This window comes from Aethalodelphis obliquidens, unplaced genomic scaffold (assembly GCF_003676395.1).
Source record: "Aethalodelphis obliquidens isolate GAN/ISIS:26980383/991018 unplaced genomic scaffold, ASM367639v1 scaffold72, whole genome shotgun sequence".
In the NCBI taxonomy this organism is placed as follows: domain Eukaryota; kingdom Metazoa; phylum Chordata; class Mammalia; order Artiodactyla; family Delphinidae; genus Aethalodelphis; species Aethalodelphis obliquidens.
Window position 1 is genome coordinate 1,342,379 of NW_020838016.1, and position 17,631 is coordinate 1,360,009.

General features: G+C 44.9%; 1 long non-coding RNA gene across 1 annotated transcript; it reads left to right on the plus strand.

The window, feature by feature from the left end:
- The first annotated feature begins 5,983 nt into the window (after nucleotides 1–5,983).
- Nucleotides 5,984–15,742, plus strand: LOC113612106 (uncharacterized). Its single transcript, XR_003429722.1, has 3 exons — nucleotides 5,984–6,160; nucleotides 12,642–12,648; nucleotides 15,728–15,742. It is a non-coding gene; the product is annotated as an uncharacterized LOC113612106 (long non-coding RNA).
- Nucleotides 15,743–17,631: the final 1,889 nt, after the last annotated feature.

The window sequence follows — 17,631 nt, forward strand, 5'->3', positions numbered from 1 at the left end:
TCTTCTGGTCTCTGTTACAGAGAAACCGTCAGTGTTTCTCAAGCCACTTTAGGGAGGAGCCCACAGGGCAGTTTCAAGGATCTTCCAAGGGAAAATTAATACAGGAGGTTGAGGACTATCACAATGTGGAAAAATGAATTGAGGGAGAAAGAAATTAAGGGAGAAGGAAAGAGGAAAGGAGGGAAGTTAGAGGAAAAAGAGGAAAAGTTCAGAAGGAAGAAAATGAGAGTATTATCCTATTTTACAGATGAGGAAACTGAGGCCCAGAGGCCCAAGGTCACTTGTCCACTAACAGCTCCTCATGGGAACCAGACACTCTGGAAAGAGTGACATGGAAATGCACCTTGCTAGTGAAGTGGCACAGCACAGGGGAGCCATAGAGAGAGGCAGCCACCCGCCAGCCCTCACCAAACACTAACGCTGTTCTGGGACTCGTCAGCCTCCAGAACTGTGAGAACTAAATGCCTGCTGTTTAAGCCACCCAGTCCATGATATTTTGTTAGAGCAGCCCAAGAGCAGACTAAGACAGTTGGCAATTCTCTCTAAATGATGGAGAAATGGTGGAACTATTTTCCACGTGGCTGCACCATTTTCTATTCCCATAATTGATGTCTGAGGAGGGAGTACCAGTGTGGAGTCCCAGAGTCCCCAGCCCGAATCTTAGCTCTGCCACAGACTCAACTGGGTGACCTTGTTATGTAACCTCTTAGAGTCTCAATTTCCTCATTGTAAAATGGGGACAACAGGCTTGAGGGAAGATTACATAGGTGACATACAAAAAGCTCCTAGCACATGGTGCTCAGCAAATGTCAGGGGTTACCTGGTCAGTGTGGAGAGAATCACAACACCTCAGTGTGGGAGGGAGCCTGATAGGTACAGCACACAATGCTGCTTCCTGGGTTATCATAGCAGGGCCCCCTGTCCTGTGTCCTACCCAAATATCCCCATTGTTGCTCACCATAGGGCATCAGGGGAACAAGCTCCACAGCACATAGGGAGGCATTTCCCAGCATTTCTTGGAAACCTGGCTTTCACAGGACATAAAGGAGTGCTATAAGGTGGGGGTAGCGGGGAGGAATTCTGAGGTCAAATAACTGGGAAACACTGGGTTAAATAACATTGAAGCAGGTTTCTCTTCTGCAGGACTCCTCAGAGCATTGAGCAGAGTCATGCACTTTGAAATCCCCAATGAGGCATGGAGTCAACAGCGTTTCCTAAACCTCTCTGTCCTGGGAAAGGAAAATCTGCATCCAAACATAAGGCATCGTCCACACAGCAGGGAAACCACATACAATCACCAAGGTCAGCCTCAGCTGCGAGTTCTAAATATTCACTCCCAAACCTCTGCATTGTAGCAATTCTCGCCTTTCCTGCTTTATCCCAAATGGCAACTTAGAAACTGCAGCCACTGCTACTCTGCCATCTTCCTTAATGGCACCATTCATCCCTGCTGCATGAAGCCAATATCCAGGTTTAAGTTCAAGGTGTTAGATAATCTTCTGAGGCTGAATGAAGAGAGTCACCTTCTCAGGATTGAGGGAGTTTGCCCTCCCCACTCCCATGCTGAAGCAGGTCTTGAACACAAGTGGGCAGAATTAGGTATCCCTTCTCAACCAGGTTTCTCATCTGAGTTCAGTAAATTTCCAGAAAGCCAGCTTTCTTGGGTCCTGCAATTGCCCTTTTGTATGTTTATGCAGTTTTTTAAAAAGCCATGCTGTTTAGAGGCTGTAACTAAGAGATGTAAGAAAAGGTCAGGATCTAGGACAGAACAAAAGCCTTAGCAATTTTTTGAGGCCCTGGGGAAGGGGCTGAAGGGATTGTTCCAGAAGACCTGACCTCTAAAGTTCACAGTAAAGCAAATGCAAATAAGTTATACCCTTCTGTTGCTGCCACCTCCCAGAATGGCAAATAATTCCATCTCAGATGGTGATCAGATAAATGACTCTCACTTCACGTGCAAGCTTACCCTGAGTCCTTTATTCTCAAGGGCACTGAGGAAACTGAGGATTTTTCCTGAACTCTTTTAACTAGAATGAAGAAAACAGTCCCAAGATGACCACGAGACAGGAACAACTGGTGCCAATGAATCTTTATTAAGCACCTACTATGGGATGGATGCATATAGTCCAACAGCTGGAGAGAAGAGCCAACTGCACAAATGCATATGGCTGGGATAAATCCAACCCAGCCCTGGGACCACCACAAGCTCCTCCAGACTGTCTGCTCAGCTGGAGTTTGGGAAACTCAGCAATGTCTGTGTAAGGAATCTGATGCACCCAGCCCTATCAACCCTGTCTGAAGACTGCAGCTGCAGCAAGGCCCTTAGAACTACTTACTTAAGTATGAAGTTAGAAGTGGGTTCATCTTTCATCAACACACTTGAAGGCAGTAGGCACTGGAGACAGCAGAAGAAAGGCTGACCCAGCTCTATGGGTGGGTAAGGTGGACCGCTGCCTGGGAAGCAGGGGGCCTGGCTGCAAAAACTATGGCGTGGCAGGTAGCTCAGAACTTTGCACGTCCCTGGATCTTAGCTTTTTTGGTAGGGCCTGGGTGTGGGGGAGCAAGGATGTTGAGGAAGAGAGGCAGCCTGCTATGGCAGGCTGGGGGTCACCAGCCTTGTCTTTACCCCTGACAGGCTGGGTGACCTCACCAAGTCATTTCCTCTTTCTGACCTCAGCTTCCTTATCAGTAAAAAAAATGAGATGGTTGTTCTAGATCTGTTGATTGGGATCTTTTTTAATTGTTGTATTTTGTAAAATTCATATAACATAAAACTTGTCATTACTGACATTTAGTACATTCACAATGTTGTGTGACCATCACCACTATCTAGTTCCAGGACATTTTCATCACCTCAAAAAGAAGTCCTGCACCCATTAAGCAGTCACTCCCCATTATCCCCTCCCCCTTACCCCTGGCAACCACTAATCTGCTATCTGTCTCTGTCTCTGTGGATTTGCCTATTCTTAATATTTCATATAAATGGAATCATACAATTATGTGGTCTTTTGTGACTGGCTTCTTTCACTTAGCATAATGTTTTCAAGGTTCATCCATGTATCAATACTTCATTCTTTTTTCTGGCTAGATAATTTCATTGTAGAGATATACCACTTTTATCCATTCATCAGTTACCAATTATGGACATTTGAGTTGTTTCCACCTTTGGGCTATTGTAAAGAGTCAAACATTCAATGAACATATGTGTACAACAATCTATTTGAGTATCTGTTTCCAATTCTTTGGGGGTATATATCCAGGAGAAGAATGGCTGGGATATAGGGTGTTATGGACTGAATGTCTGCAACCTCCCAGATTCATGTGTTGAAGTCCTAACCTCCAATGTGATGGTATGTGGACGTGGGGCCTGTGAGAGGTAATTTAAGTTTAGATGAGGTCATGAGGGTGGGGCCCCCATGGTGGGATTAGTGTCCTTATAAGAAGAGAAAGAGACCAGCGATCTCCCTCCCAACCCCCTACTCCTGCCCACCCGTGTGAGGACACAGTGATCTGTAAGTCAGGAAGGGTGTCCTCACCAAGAACCTAACCCTGATCTTATACTCCCAGCCTCCAGAACTGTGAGAAATAAATGTCTGTTGTTTAAGTATGGTATGGTATTTTGTTACAGCAGCCTGAGCAGACTAAGACGTATGGTAATCTATGCTTAACTTATTACAGAACCACCACACTATTTTCCACAGTGGCTGCATCATTTTTCATTCTCACCACCAAGGTTTGAGGGTTCTATTTCCTCCTCATCCTCACCAAACTGATAATATCTTTAAGCAGGAAGGGAATTTAGTAGTAAAACCTTTTCTTCTAATGAAATCTTTCTTGGAAAGCTACTATAGTAAAACAGATCAAAGAGAAACTGCTGGGGTGGAGGTAATAGCACATCTGAGGAACCCCCTAGGGTTTGAAGAAACACAGTTTGAAGAAACACAGTTTGAAAACCATTTGCTCCAGGTGGGTTTGTTATATCCTTCCTGGCTTAGTATCTGAATATCCCATCTTGATCCCCTTCCAAGGTCCATCCTGGTCTCTGGAGGTTTGGCTTAGAGAGGACTCTCCCCATCTCTATTCTATACTTTTAGGAAAGGCCTGAGATTACAGTGCTCTTCAATGTGTGGTATAGGGCCAGCCACCAATGAAGGAATCAGCTGGTTCCTTTTATTTTTTGGCCGCGCTCCGCGGCATTTCAGATCTTAGTTCCCTGACCAGGGATTGAACCCACGCCCCCTGCATTGGCAGCTCGGAGTCGTGACCACTGGACTGCCAGGGAAGTCCCAGCTGGTTCTTGTTAAAATAAAAATTCTGGGATCCCACCCCACACTTGGAGAATGGGAATCTTTGGGGAAGAACTCGAGATTTTTGCATTTTTTTACATACTTCCTAGATGATTTTGATGCCCCCAAATCTGAGAACCACTGAACTGGAAGGGACTGAGAGGTGAGGGTTAGGAGAGTAAACACCTAAGATTGATAAGGCCACCGTCTTACTGAACTGTTGTGAGCTTCCTCCTCTGCTCTTTGAGTGGGAGAGAGAAGTTGGAGTTTACTTTGGGATCCAAGTGCCAACTGGGGCTACCCAAAGGTCATATTGGCACCACCTCTGGCCCACAGGACGGGGACGTTCCAAAAGATAAGGACACTCTTATGACCTCAGGAACTGCGCAGAGTGTTCAAGCATTTCCAAGTACTATTTTTTTTTAATGATGGTTATTATGGTTACTTTTTGAAATTTAAAAATATAACACATCAGTAATAAAGCAATGACTGTTTATGTGAGTTTTTGTAGCATTAAGCCATGCCTTCTTTGTGCTGAGAATCAACATTATTTACTTTGAGAATCTTTCTGTCAACTCATTTACACACAGTTTCTCCTCCCAGACTTGTGACTCAATGAAGTTTTCCCCATCTGGGGCAGGGAACAAGGAAAACTGTCATCTATAGACCCAGCTTAGTGCACTGAGTTTGTAAGGATCATCAAAGGCCCCCTACCCCAGTTACACCCCAAGAGGAGGAACCCCCTCTTCAGGCTCTACTGGGATTCATCCAAGAATGAGTAGCTCCTCACCTGCTTTGGTTACCCATTGCTACATAACAAATCTTACCAAAAGTCAGTGACTTGATACAAAAACTATTTTATTATTAGTTCTCACCAGTCTTTGGATTGGCTGAGCTCAGCTTAGCAGTTCTGCTACTTGTGATGTTGGTTGAGGCTGCAGCCAATTGGGGGCTCGACTGGGCTAAAGAGTTGGGCTGCAGGGTCCAAGCTGGCTCACTCACATGGCTGAGAGCTGATGCTGGCTGGCAGCTGGGAGCTCAGCTGGGGCTGTTGGCTGAAATGTCGACACATAGCCTCTTCATGTGTCTTGGGATTCCCACAATATGGCAGCTGGGCTAGGAGAGGGAGTATCCTAAGAACAAGTGTTCCAAGCACTGATTTGGCTCTAAGGTCTTGGATAAATTACTTAATCTCTTGGAGTCTAAGCTTCTCCATCTTCCAAATGAAGATAATACCTTCCCTATCCGATTACTGTGAAGACTAAATGAGACAATATATGTAAAGTCCTTCACACAGTGCCCCTAAACAAGAGTGGTTTATGATCATGGCCACACCAACACTTAATCCTGGAGCATCCTTGATAGTACATGCTGAGTGTCTCCATTCTTTCTCCCTGGTTCATACAAATTGCTGAGCTGTCACTCCTTACTTGAAGAAAAGGAGATTGCCTTCTTTATTGGGGTCCTGTAGGACTAGATGCAGAAATCAGAAACTATGACATGACTCCTTGGAATGTACCTTTTTTTAATAAATTTATTCATTTATTTTTGACCATGTTGGGTCTTCGTTGCTGTAAGCAGGCTTTCTCTAGTTGCTGCAAGCGGGGGCTACTCTTCATTGTGGTGCACGGGCTTCTCATTGCAGTGGCTTCTCTTGTGGAGCACAAGCTCTAGGTGCACGGGCTTCAGTAGTTATGGCACGAAGGCTCAGTAGTTGTGGCTCACAGGCTCTAGAGTGCAGGCTCAGTAGTTGTGGCACACTGGCTTAGTTGCTCTGTGGCCTGTGGGATCTTCCCCGAAAAGGGCTTGAACTGGTGTCCCTTGCGATGGCAGGCAGATTCTTAACCACTGTGCCACCAGGGAAGTCCTGGAATGTATCTTAAAGGGAAAAAAAATATCTTACAAGTATTCAAAGATATTTGAATGTTCTTTGCAGCAATGTGCATAACATCTTATCAATAGAAGCTTATCAACCTAAATATCTATCAATAAGGGATGGAATATGATACATCCATATTCTACTGGATATTTGTTGCTTTTAGAGTATCTAGCATCTGATCATCCTTCCTTTTAAGGGAAAATTCTAAAATAAGAAAGAAGCACCCCTGCTTTCCACTACAGAAGCAGGAAGAAGGCGGATATGCCTACTCCCTGCTCCCTGGAAGGCAAGGTACAAGTGTGTGAGCTGAGTGCCCAGTGTGATGCTCCTGCCTAAGGTTTTGCCCACAAAGACACAGGGACAGTTAGTGCCTTTCAAGATTGCCATGTTGGCAGTGGAGCCTAGATTCCAGCAACATAGAGGTAAGTGTCTGGTGGGGCAGAGCTGCCTCAATGAGCTAGACTACTCACCTTGGAACTGTTACGTGTGAGAGAAATAAACTTCTATATTCATTAACTCACTCTTAGTTGAGCTTTCTTTGTTATGGTATCTTAACTTATCCTAATTATGGTGATTTTAGAACATGGCCACAAATTCTCTGATACTCCTCCCATTGAGAAGTAGAGAGTATGTCCCCTCCTTTTGAATCTGGGCAGGCTTGTGACCACTTCAATCAATGGACCTTGGTGGAAGTGACTTCCAGGGCTAGGTCATGAAAGGCCATGCAGCTTCCTCGCTGCTTGCTAGGACACCAGCTCCTGGAGCACTGAGCCATCTTGTAAGAAGTCAGACTACCCAGAGGCCGCCACACTGGAGGAAGCCCAAGCCATGTAGAGAGACCTCATATAGGCACTCTGATCAAGAGTCCCACTCAGCTCATAGTCCAACTCATGTCATCCCAATCTCCAACATGTGCATGAAGAAGCCTCCAGATGATTCCACCCCCACCCCACCCCAGCCTTTCATTTCACTCCTAGTTTGAGTTTTCCCAGCTGAGGTCCCAGATACTGTGGCATCATCCCTGCTGTTCCCTATTGGAATTCCTCACCCACAGAATTTATAAATATATTAAAATGGTGATTCTTTTATTCCACTAAGTCTTATGGGTTGTTACACAACAATAGCTAATGGAACTCTAAACTGACATATCGTAGATTCTATGGGCTATCCAATACCCTTCAAAAAATTTCCTTTTTTGCTAATTAAGTTAACCATGGTTTGTTTCTGTTGTTGCCATCAACAGTCTCAGTTGGTAGATATACAATGAAACACTATGCAACCCTTAAGCTGAGTTAGCTCTATATTAACTGTCACAGAAAGATGTTCGCAATGTAGTTTTAAGAGAAAATGGCAGATTCAAAAATAGTAGGTACAGAATGGTTACAGTTCTGTAAAATAAAATTATTTTTCATAAATTTATTTATTTTATTTATTTATTTTTGGTTGCATTGGGTCTTCGCTGTTGTGTGCGGGCTTTCTCTAGTTGCGGTGAGCAGGGGTTACTCTTTGTTGCGGTGCACGTGCTTCTCATTGTGGTGGCTTCTCTTGTTGCGGAGCATGGGCTCTAGGCATGTGGGTTGCAGTAGTTGTGGCTTGCAGGCTCTAGAGCGCAGGCTGAGTAGTTGTGGCGCACGGGCTTAGTTGCTCCGCGGCATGTGGGATCTTCCCGGACCAGGAAGATCCCCTGAATTGGCAGGTGGATTCTCAACCACTGCACCACCAGGGAAGCCCCAAAATTGTTATTTTTGCATAGAATAAATTCTAAGATGCTATGTACCAAAATTATACAGTATTGTCTTTAGGGATAGGAATTGTAGGTTTTTTTCTTATGCTTACCTGTATTTTCTATTTATAATGAAGCTCATTACAGTTACATGTGTAATTTTTAAACTAAGAATATTAAAAAAAAATAAAGCCAGGGTTATAGATACAGAAATTTAAGAATGCCTGGAATACTTCTCCACCCCTGGGGATTTTGCACATTTGCCAATGAGAGGCCTTGCAGCACAATCTTTGGGGAGTGGTAGCCCCATTAGGCAGTGTAGTAGCCCCTAATAATTTCTCCCATTCCTATAAATGTATGCTGTTCCTCACATCAAGAAGTATGGTTTATTTCCCCTTTCCTTAATCTGGGCTGTCCCTGTGACTGCTTTGCCAGTGGAATGCAGCATAAGCTGTTGGAGGACTTCTGATCTCAAGTCTTAGAAGATTTGGCAGCTTCTGTTTCCTTGCTCTTACACACTTGTTCTTGGGATGTTCCCTCTCAGAACCTAGCCCAAGCCACGTGCAAAGGTCGCATGAAGCAGAACCAAGACGTTCCCATTGGCAGCCTTAGGTGAGCTCCTAGCCAACAGCCAGCACCAGCTGCCAGCCATGGGAATAAGTCATTTGGGATTCCAGCCCAGTTGAGCCCCGAAGACTGCAGGTCCAACAGACATCATGTGGGACAGAAGAAACACCCAGCTGAGCCCTGTTAACCCACAGACTCATGAGAGATATTAACATGGTGGTTGCTTTAAACCAATGAGTTTGGGGGCCTCCAAGATGGCTCCACTGATCCCCACCTCTTGATATTTACACCTTGTATAGTCACTTTGCACACTGTACCAGGGCTCGTCTGTGTGACCAATAGAATAGACCAGAAGTGATGTACACAGTAGGTTACTTCCAAGATTAGATGATGGAAGACCTCATGGCTCTTGTCTTGTCCACTCTCTCAGGTCACTCTTCATGTTCTGAGCAGCCCCTGGGAGACAGGTCCACACAGGATGACCAACTTGTCCCCAGGTTGCCCAGGACTGAAGTTTTAGACTGAAATTCTCACATCCTGAGAACGCCCTTAGTCCTGGGCAAACCAGGATGACTGGTCACCCTACGCCTATGTGGTGAGGAAGTGAGGCTTCTGGACAACAGGGAGCAAGAAACCAAGGTCTCCTACCAACAGCCACATGAGGGAGGCATCTCAGGAGCAAATCTACCAGCCCCAGTCAAGCCTTGGGCCAACTGCAGCCCCAGCCAACAGCTCAACTGCAACCTCGTGAAAGACCCTGATCCAGAGCCACCCAGGTAAGGTGACCCCCAGAGACTGTGAGACAATAAATATTGATTATTTTAAGCTGCTCAATGTGGGGTAGTTTTTTAAACAGCAATAGGTAACTTATGCAGGTGGTCTGATACCCCCTAATAGTTAACAGGAACAGGGGTGGCTAACAGATATTGATCTCCCCCTGTTTTAAACAGTTGTGATGGTCTTTCTGTTTGGGGATTTCTTTTCCTTTCCTGAAAATCAACCTGAGGGAATTCTGCTTCTAGAATTCCTGAAGAACAGTGCCTGGCAGGGCCCCTGGTTGCTGCTGCTTGAGCTCATTCCAACTCTTAATTGTTTTCCAAGCTTTAACAATGAATCTCTTGGGCTCACAAAGTCCTCCTGCCTCTCCATTTCTGAATGCTCTGTGAGGCTGTCCTGATTTCCCTGAAGGCCTGAGGTGCTTACCTGGGCTGCTTAAATCACCTTCTCTGCTAGAAAGTATCCCTTGATCTCTGGCAACATGGATATCTGTGTGCAGAGAGCAATGCACGGGGCACATGGTCTGTCAGATATGCAGATATCCTGTGGGGGCCTGAGGGGTCTTAAACTAAAATCTCTTCTAACCAGGCACCAAGGTTTCTGAGATTTCACCTTTCAAGTGTGATTAATTCATTTGGGAGGCACAAATTATCCACTAGCACCTTCTTCTGAATGAGTTTATTGAAGACATTCTGCCCTGCCCAGGATAGCATAAGAGTACAGTAGTTGGAACTTAATCCAGGGAATCACAAAAGGCAGGTGGGATCTTGAAAAGCTGACCTTGGTCCACTTCCTAATATGTTAGACTGACTCTATGTACAGTTAGGTTGCAGGGCTGCACGTGTGCAGAGCACCCAGCGTGCTCACTGGCAGGCTACCGTGTGCACCCAGAGAACCAGAGACACATTGCAGAGTAAATGAAGGTACATGTACCATTCACTGACCTATTAGATCCCCGGGGCCACCGTAGCAAAGTGCCACAAGCTGGGTGGCTGAAAACAACAGAAAGGTATTCTCTCATAGCCCTGGAGGCTAGATGTCCAAATTAAGGTGTCAGCAGGGCTAGTTCCTTCTGAGAGCTGTGAGGGTAAATCTGTTCCAACCTTCTACCCTAGCTTCTGGTGGTTTGCTGGCAATCGTTGGCATTGCTTGGCTTCTTGATGCATCACCCCGATCTCTTCCTTCAAGTTCAGATGGCACTCTCCCTTTGTGTCTGTCTCTGTGTCCAAATTTCTCACCCTAATTACCTCACCTTAACTTCATCATCTGCAAAAACCTTATTTCCAAATAAGGTCATATTCATAGGCACCATAGGACTTCAACATCTCCTGGAAGAATACACTTCAACCCATAACACTGAGCAGTTAGTAAAAAGTTAATATCCATGAAATGCCAGGCACTTGCCATGATAGTAATTTTATCTACATTATTTCTAATCCTCCCAAAGAGTTCCCAATTTTATACGCCAGGAACTGAGGAGCAGAAAGATTACAGGGCTTGTCCTAACTCACACAGCTGGAAAGAAAGTATAGGCTCTGGAATCAGATAGCCTGGTTTCACCACTTAGCTGGGAGGTCTTGGGTAAGTTACTTAATCCTTCTGTGCCTCAGTTTCCTCATTTGTAAAATGAGGATAACAACAATCATACCTCCATCCATATAGAGTTGTTGTAAGGATTTTAAAAGATGTACAGAGCCTGGTACATAGTAATTACTGAACTCATGGTAGCTGTTATCCTAGTTGTAGAGTCAAGTGAAATAAGACAGAAGGGGAAAAACAAAAGCCATGTGATATCACTCATATGTGGAATCTAAACAAAGAAAAAAAACAAAACAAAAACAGACTCACAGACTCAGAGAACAAATTAGTGGTTACCAGAGGGGAAGGTGTTTGGGGGGTGGGTGAAATAGGCGAGGGGGCGTCAATCGTATGGTGGTGGATGGTAACCAGACTTTTGGTGATGATTGCTTTGTAGTGAACACAGATGTCTTATCATAAGAAAAGTAGTGGAGTCAATATTTAAATCCACATCTCCTTAGCTCAATACCTTCATTTATTCCTCTGATTCAGCATAGCTGGGTGTCAGGTACTTCTGCATCCATGGTCTCACTGAATCCTCACAATACACGAGGAGGTGAACACTTGTGGTTATAACATTATAGATGAGGGAACTGAGACACAGAGAGGGGAGGTGACTGGACCAAGGTCACCCAGCAAATAAAACATTCTCATCTAGCTCTGCTGCTTCTAATATTTCTTCCACTATGTTATCTGTCATCCCAACGTATAGACATAATAGAGTAGAACATTTTCCTCTACGAAGGTTTGCTGATAACCTCAGGATGCAAGGTAATCAGCCAAGATTATGAGTTCGGTCAGTGGCCTCCCTCAAGTCTACGGCAGGCAAAGGGTTCTGTTTCCATAAAGGTCAGCTCCTGCCAGGTCCAGAAAGCCCAGCACAGAAGATCTGCTGTTAATTCTGAATTCTTCAGAAGCAAGAACTCTTACACACACACACACACACACACACACACACACACACACACAAATGCTTATGTGAGGCCTCACCCCAGGACATAGAAACAAACCACTGAAAGAGGATGGAATAAATAAGACTTTTTAGTGAGAAGGCCTGAAAAGTGAGAACCAGCTGCCAGGCCCAATCCAAAATTCCCTGGCAAACCAGCCCTAGGGTAGAGACGATTCCAAAAGACAAAACCAAAAACATATGCAAAAACTCTGGAGATGAATTCCCTCGGCTTTCTTCGGCAGGATAGAAAGAGAACAAAAGTAGCTAAGTTCTCTGGCTGTGTCATCCCCTGGTCTTCCCTCCACCCCCTCTGCCCCAGCCACCCTTCCAAACACAATTCAGCCCTACAAATATCCAAGGAGAGCCAACACCCACAGGCCTCATCTGGCCCATAGTTTTTACGTATTGTAGTGGTCAACATTTTAAAAGTGAGAAGTTTTGGGACTTCTCTCATGGTCCAGTGGGTAAGACTCCGTGATCCCAATGCAGGGGACCTGGGTTCGATCCCTGGTTGGGGAACTAGATCCCACATGCATGCCACAACTAAAGAGTTTGCATGCCGCAACTAAGTCCGCATGCCACAACTAAGAAGCCCATATGCCACAACTAAAAGATCCCGCATGCTGCAACTAAAGATCCTGTATGCCTCAAATAAAGATTCTGCATGCTGCAATGAAGATCCCATATGCTGCAACTAAGACCTGGCACAGTCTAAATATATATATATATATATATATATATATATATATATATATTTTTTTTTTTTTTTTTTAAGTGAGAAGTTTTCCCTAAGAATCTGGATTTTTTTTTAACTTCTTTTGAAAAATCAAAGGTTCTGGCCAAGTGGCTTCATATCCCTGAATGGTAACTATGACAAAGTTGAGTAGTGGCTGCCTCCAATTTGATTATTTTTATACCCAGACAATTTGACTCACTTATCATCCCTGCCTGACCCCTGTTGGAATCTTTTTCACTCAGGCCAGGTGAGACTTTCCCTCTGCCTATCAAGTGAAACAGATCTAATCTCACCCTGGCAGTCAAACACCCTTCACAGCACAGCTTACTGAGACTTACCCCTGTGACTATACCTCATTCCGAATCTATCTACTCCTTCATGCCCAAACAGGTCCCTTACCTTCCCACATTCACACATTTGCTGGTGCTTTTTTATTTCCTCTAAGATGCCTTCCGTCCCAACTGGACCTGGGGACTCTCCCACACCCTCAAAGGTCCATGTGAGGGCCTTTTCAGAATCTCTCACACAGATATAAGCTTTCTTTCATTTGAGGCTCCAAAGTACCATGTTATTTTGAAGTATGCACATACCTCATTTATTGTGCTTTACAAGTATTGTGATTTTTACAAATCAAAGGTTTGTGGCAACCATGCTTTGTCAGATGATGGTTAGCACTTTTTAACAGTAAAGACATAAAGCCATTGCACACTTAATAGATTACAGTATAGTGTAAACGTAAATTTTATATGCACTGGAAAACCAAAAAACTTCATGTGACTCACTTGATTGCAGTATTTGCAGTGGTCTGGATTGAACCCACAATATCTCCCAGGTCTGCCTGTACTTGCTCTGGACTTTCACAACTTCACACATTTGCATATTATAAGTTTTCCTCCTGTGATTCACTTCTGTCCTGGCCAATAGTCCGGCTGAGCCCAGCCTGCCAGTCATCTTCACCAAGGTGTTAACCGGTGAATGAGGAAGCTGTCTTAACCCTCCTGACCAGCCCAGTCACCAGATAAATACCATGGAGTGGCCTCAGTTAATGCCATGTGAAGCAGAAGAACTGCCTGGGTGAGATTTGCAGGAATTCCTGACTTTTGTGACAATTGTGTGATATGATAATAGTGAAACAGGAGGGAAGGGGACAGGGCACAACCTTTGAAAGAATGACATAGCCTGAGGACATGACATAAACTGATTAGAACCAAATGGGTCCAAGATGGTGGACAAGGAGACTTCCACTAGACCTTGAGCTTCCGTATATGTTCACTGTAACACATCAGCAAGCTAAATGACATACCCACAGGTGCCATGACAGTTCCAAGACCGACCATAAGGGTCAAAAAGTGGGTGGTGGCCCAATTCCTAGAAATCCCTGCCCCTTCCTGAAATAGCTGGAATACTCCTCCCACTCATTAGTCTATGAAATTACCCACCCCTATAAAAACTGACAACCCCATACCCTGGTGCCTTTCTCACCTTCTGAGATGGCCCACACTCTGTGGAGTGTTTCTCTCTAAATAAATCCACTTCTTACCTATCACTTTGTCTCTCACTGAATTACTTCTGTGAAGAGACATCAAGAACCTGAGCTTCATTAAGTCCTGAAACCAGGTGTGTGATCTCAGTTGGAAGACTGTGGGTTTTGGCCGGGTTCGAGTCCCGGCATGTGGGTTCAAGTCCCAATCTGAGGTGCACGGTTTCAATAAGGTTTTGTTTTAAGCCACTAGGTTGTAGGCTGCTTTGTCACACAGCAACAGATAACTGAAATGGTTCAGAAAATAAAAGTCTTTAATTTTGTTAATTATTTTCAAGTCTTTTTACAAAATTAAAAATATACACACACACAACTTAGAGAAGGGGAAGGGAACTAATATTTACTGAGCTCCTGTTTTGATTTCTGCCTGGCAATTTTATATGCATTATCTTATCTAACACTCAAGACAATCTAGCTTGTGTTACTATCTACATTTCTAAAAAAGAAGAAACCAAAGCCCAGAGAAGTTAACTTGCAGATGATCACACAGCTTGTGAGTGGGGAGAGTAGGGGCGATTGAATGGCCAGTCTTTATATCCAGCTAAAAAATCCATGTTTTTGTCGCCATCTCACATCCCTACACCACCTCTCTTGTCTCAGACTGTGACCTACATTCCACTTAATGTGACATAATATGCGCTTCTTCATGTCGCAGAGTCTTCAAAACCTTGCTTTTATTTTTTTAAATTTTATTTATTTATTTACTTTTGGCTGTGTTGGGTCTTCGTTGCTGCATGCGGTCTTTCTCTAGTTGCGGTGAGCGGGGGCTACTCTTCATTGTGGTGCGCGGGCTTCTCATTGAGGTGGCTTCTCTAGTTGCGGAGCATGGGCTCTCGGCATGAGGGCTTCAGTAGTTGTGGCACGTGGGCTCAGCAGCTGTGGCTCACGGGCTCTAGAGTGCGGGCTCAGTAGTTGTGGCGCATGGGCTTAGTTGCTCCGCAGCATGTGAGATCTTCTCGGACCAGGGCTTGAACCCATGTCCCTTGCACTGGCAGGTGGATTCTTAACCACTGTGCCACTAGGGAAATGGCCCAAAACCTTCCTTTTAAATGGCAGCATATTATTCCAACCATAGTTTACATACCATTCCCCTATTGTTGAGTATTTACATTCCTTCCAAATCTTTTTGCCATTAAAAGGAATTCTGACAGTTGCATAGTGTTGATATAGAGTAGGAATTTTAGAGGGAGGGGTGGGCCATTCTTTGGTATTACTAGGAATCTCATTTACAAGACTCCACCTCCAGCCCCCTCCACAGTCCTCTCCACCCTGACTGCCTTAATGAACCTTATCACCAGCAGTCACCTAAGGAGAGTGTCACAGGCAGAGCAGAGAAGGGGGCGGGAAAAAAAATTCCCTTGGAATTCATACCCATTCAAGCCAGATGAGTTAATCACCTTTTAACAATTTAATGCAGACCTCATAGATCTTAAATAGTTTTGACAGCTGGAAAATTAAGGTTGTGTCAGGATTCTTGTTGGTTTTGAAAAGATTATAAATCCTCTTATTTCAAAAGGGCCAGGTGAAAGGTTTTTAAATCCTGTTAAGAATTTTAGCTGGTATCCTGAGAGCAATGAGTAACCTTTGAATGGTTTTAAACAGGGGAGTGATAACCTGATCTGATTTTTTGATCCAAAAAAAAAAACACCCTGGTTTGGAGAGCAGGGTTTAGTGATTAATGGGATGGAGGTGAGGAACAAGGAGTACTCTAGCATGACCCTAGGGCTCTGCCCAGGGCAGCTGGGTGGGTAAGATGAGAAGCAGAAAAGGAAGGGAACGATAAGTAGCTCTTTCTTGGACCAGGTGAGCTAGGCGTGCCTGAGGGCAGGGCCTGGGGCAGGCTGTGATGGGGGCAGGCAAGCAGGCTGACTTCAGATGCTTATGCCCCAGGGCTCTGGCTGGCTGGCTACTTGGTCACAGGGACTGAAGCCCAGAAGGAGGGACCCATAGGCCAGGCCAGCTCATGGAATCAGAGGGTTCTAGGAAGGCACAGCTGGCCCAGCAGAAGAACTGAGGACACTGGGGAAGGCCCTGAGTCCATGAGGCCTTAGTAACCCAGAGACTGTTAATCCCCTCCTTTCTACCAAGGGACCAGGACTACCCCATCTTCAGGGACTGTTCGTGCTAGAGGTCATCAAGTCCCTGGAACTTTTCAGTTTGAAGATTCTGATTCTATACCTAAAGGAAAGCACCAGCTCAGATGTAGCCCCAGGAAGAAAATCCCCTGGGTCCCTGCCCTCCCAAAGATCTACAGCCAGCCAGTGACAAATACCAAGGTGACTAGCACAGGCTGGGATCAGTGCTTTAAGAGAGATACAAACCTGGGAAAGGCAGAGTTTAATTCCATCTGGACGCCTGGAAAGGTGAAGAAGTGATGGCGGCCCTAAAAAACAGGTTGACTTCCACAGGGAGACAGGAGAAGGCAGAACAGTCTAAGAGGCAATGGTCAATGAAAAAGTCCAAAGAGGGGAAATACAGGACTTGCGGGAGACAGAGAAACTTTGCAGTGGCATGATTCTTTCCAGATGCAAGGAGGCACAGCTGTTCATACAGCTCAGACTCACAAGACTGTGAGGGTCTGGGGCAACAATCCAAACTTGGCCCCCAAATCATCTTCATCATCAGTGGCTAAAATCAAAATTTCCTGTGACATCATCTGGGAAAAATGCTAGGCAGCTCGTTCTGAGCTTGCCCTGTCCCCACCTCCAAAAGCAACTTTCCAGAGCATTTGGATGTGCATTTGTTGTACTAGCTTCATCTCTCCCTGCCTTACTTTCCTACCTGTAGTTTTCCTTTTGCCTTCTTTCTATTTAAGCCTTTAGATGAGGAAATAAGGTATGTAAAAATAAACCTGTAAAACACTAAATCATATTTTTCAAAACCATTCCAATGTCCACCAAATCTCAAAGGGGCCATGAGTCTCATGGGTGGATCCAGACAGAGCAAGGGTCCAGGAGAGGACCCTAAATGAAGTGCAGGAAGGAGCAGGCTTAGGAAGGGGACTCTGGGGACAGTGCTTTGAGTGTCCTCAGGAACCTCGGAAGTCCGAGGAACACAGGAAGTCCTCAGGAACCTCGGAAGGTTATCAAAGTCGACATGCACCTGGAGTCAGCTTCCACCGAGGCTGGTCAGGTAAGACCAAATGCCAGGTCGTTTTCATCCAAATGTCACACTCAAGGGTAAAGGGAGGAGATTTTCAGTCTGCACATTTTCCACACCCAGGAAACGAGGTTCCCTTTTGTGTAGGCCATCCTGGGGAATGTGAGGACCCAGGGACCTGGGAATTGAGTTGGAATATGGTGATAAGCATTCTCGGAGCCATTGCAGATTTGTTGCAGTTTGGTGGAGCAGGACAAAGTAAGCTGGTATCAGAGCTTCTTTGTCATGGATGTGGGGCTAGGGGAGACGGAAGGGCACAGCATCACTAAGAACCTTTAATTAACTTTGCCATTTTACTGAGAACTTACAAGCAGCGGTATTCTTCATTGAGCTGCGTTTGGCAGCAGCTTTAATATATAAGCTTTGATTGTATCTTATTGATTTATATTATTTTACAATTGGTTACGTGACATGCTTTTTGTTCCTCCAGGGAC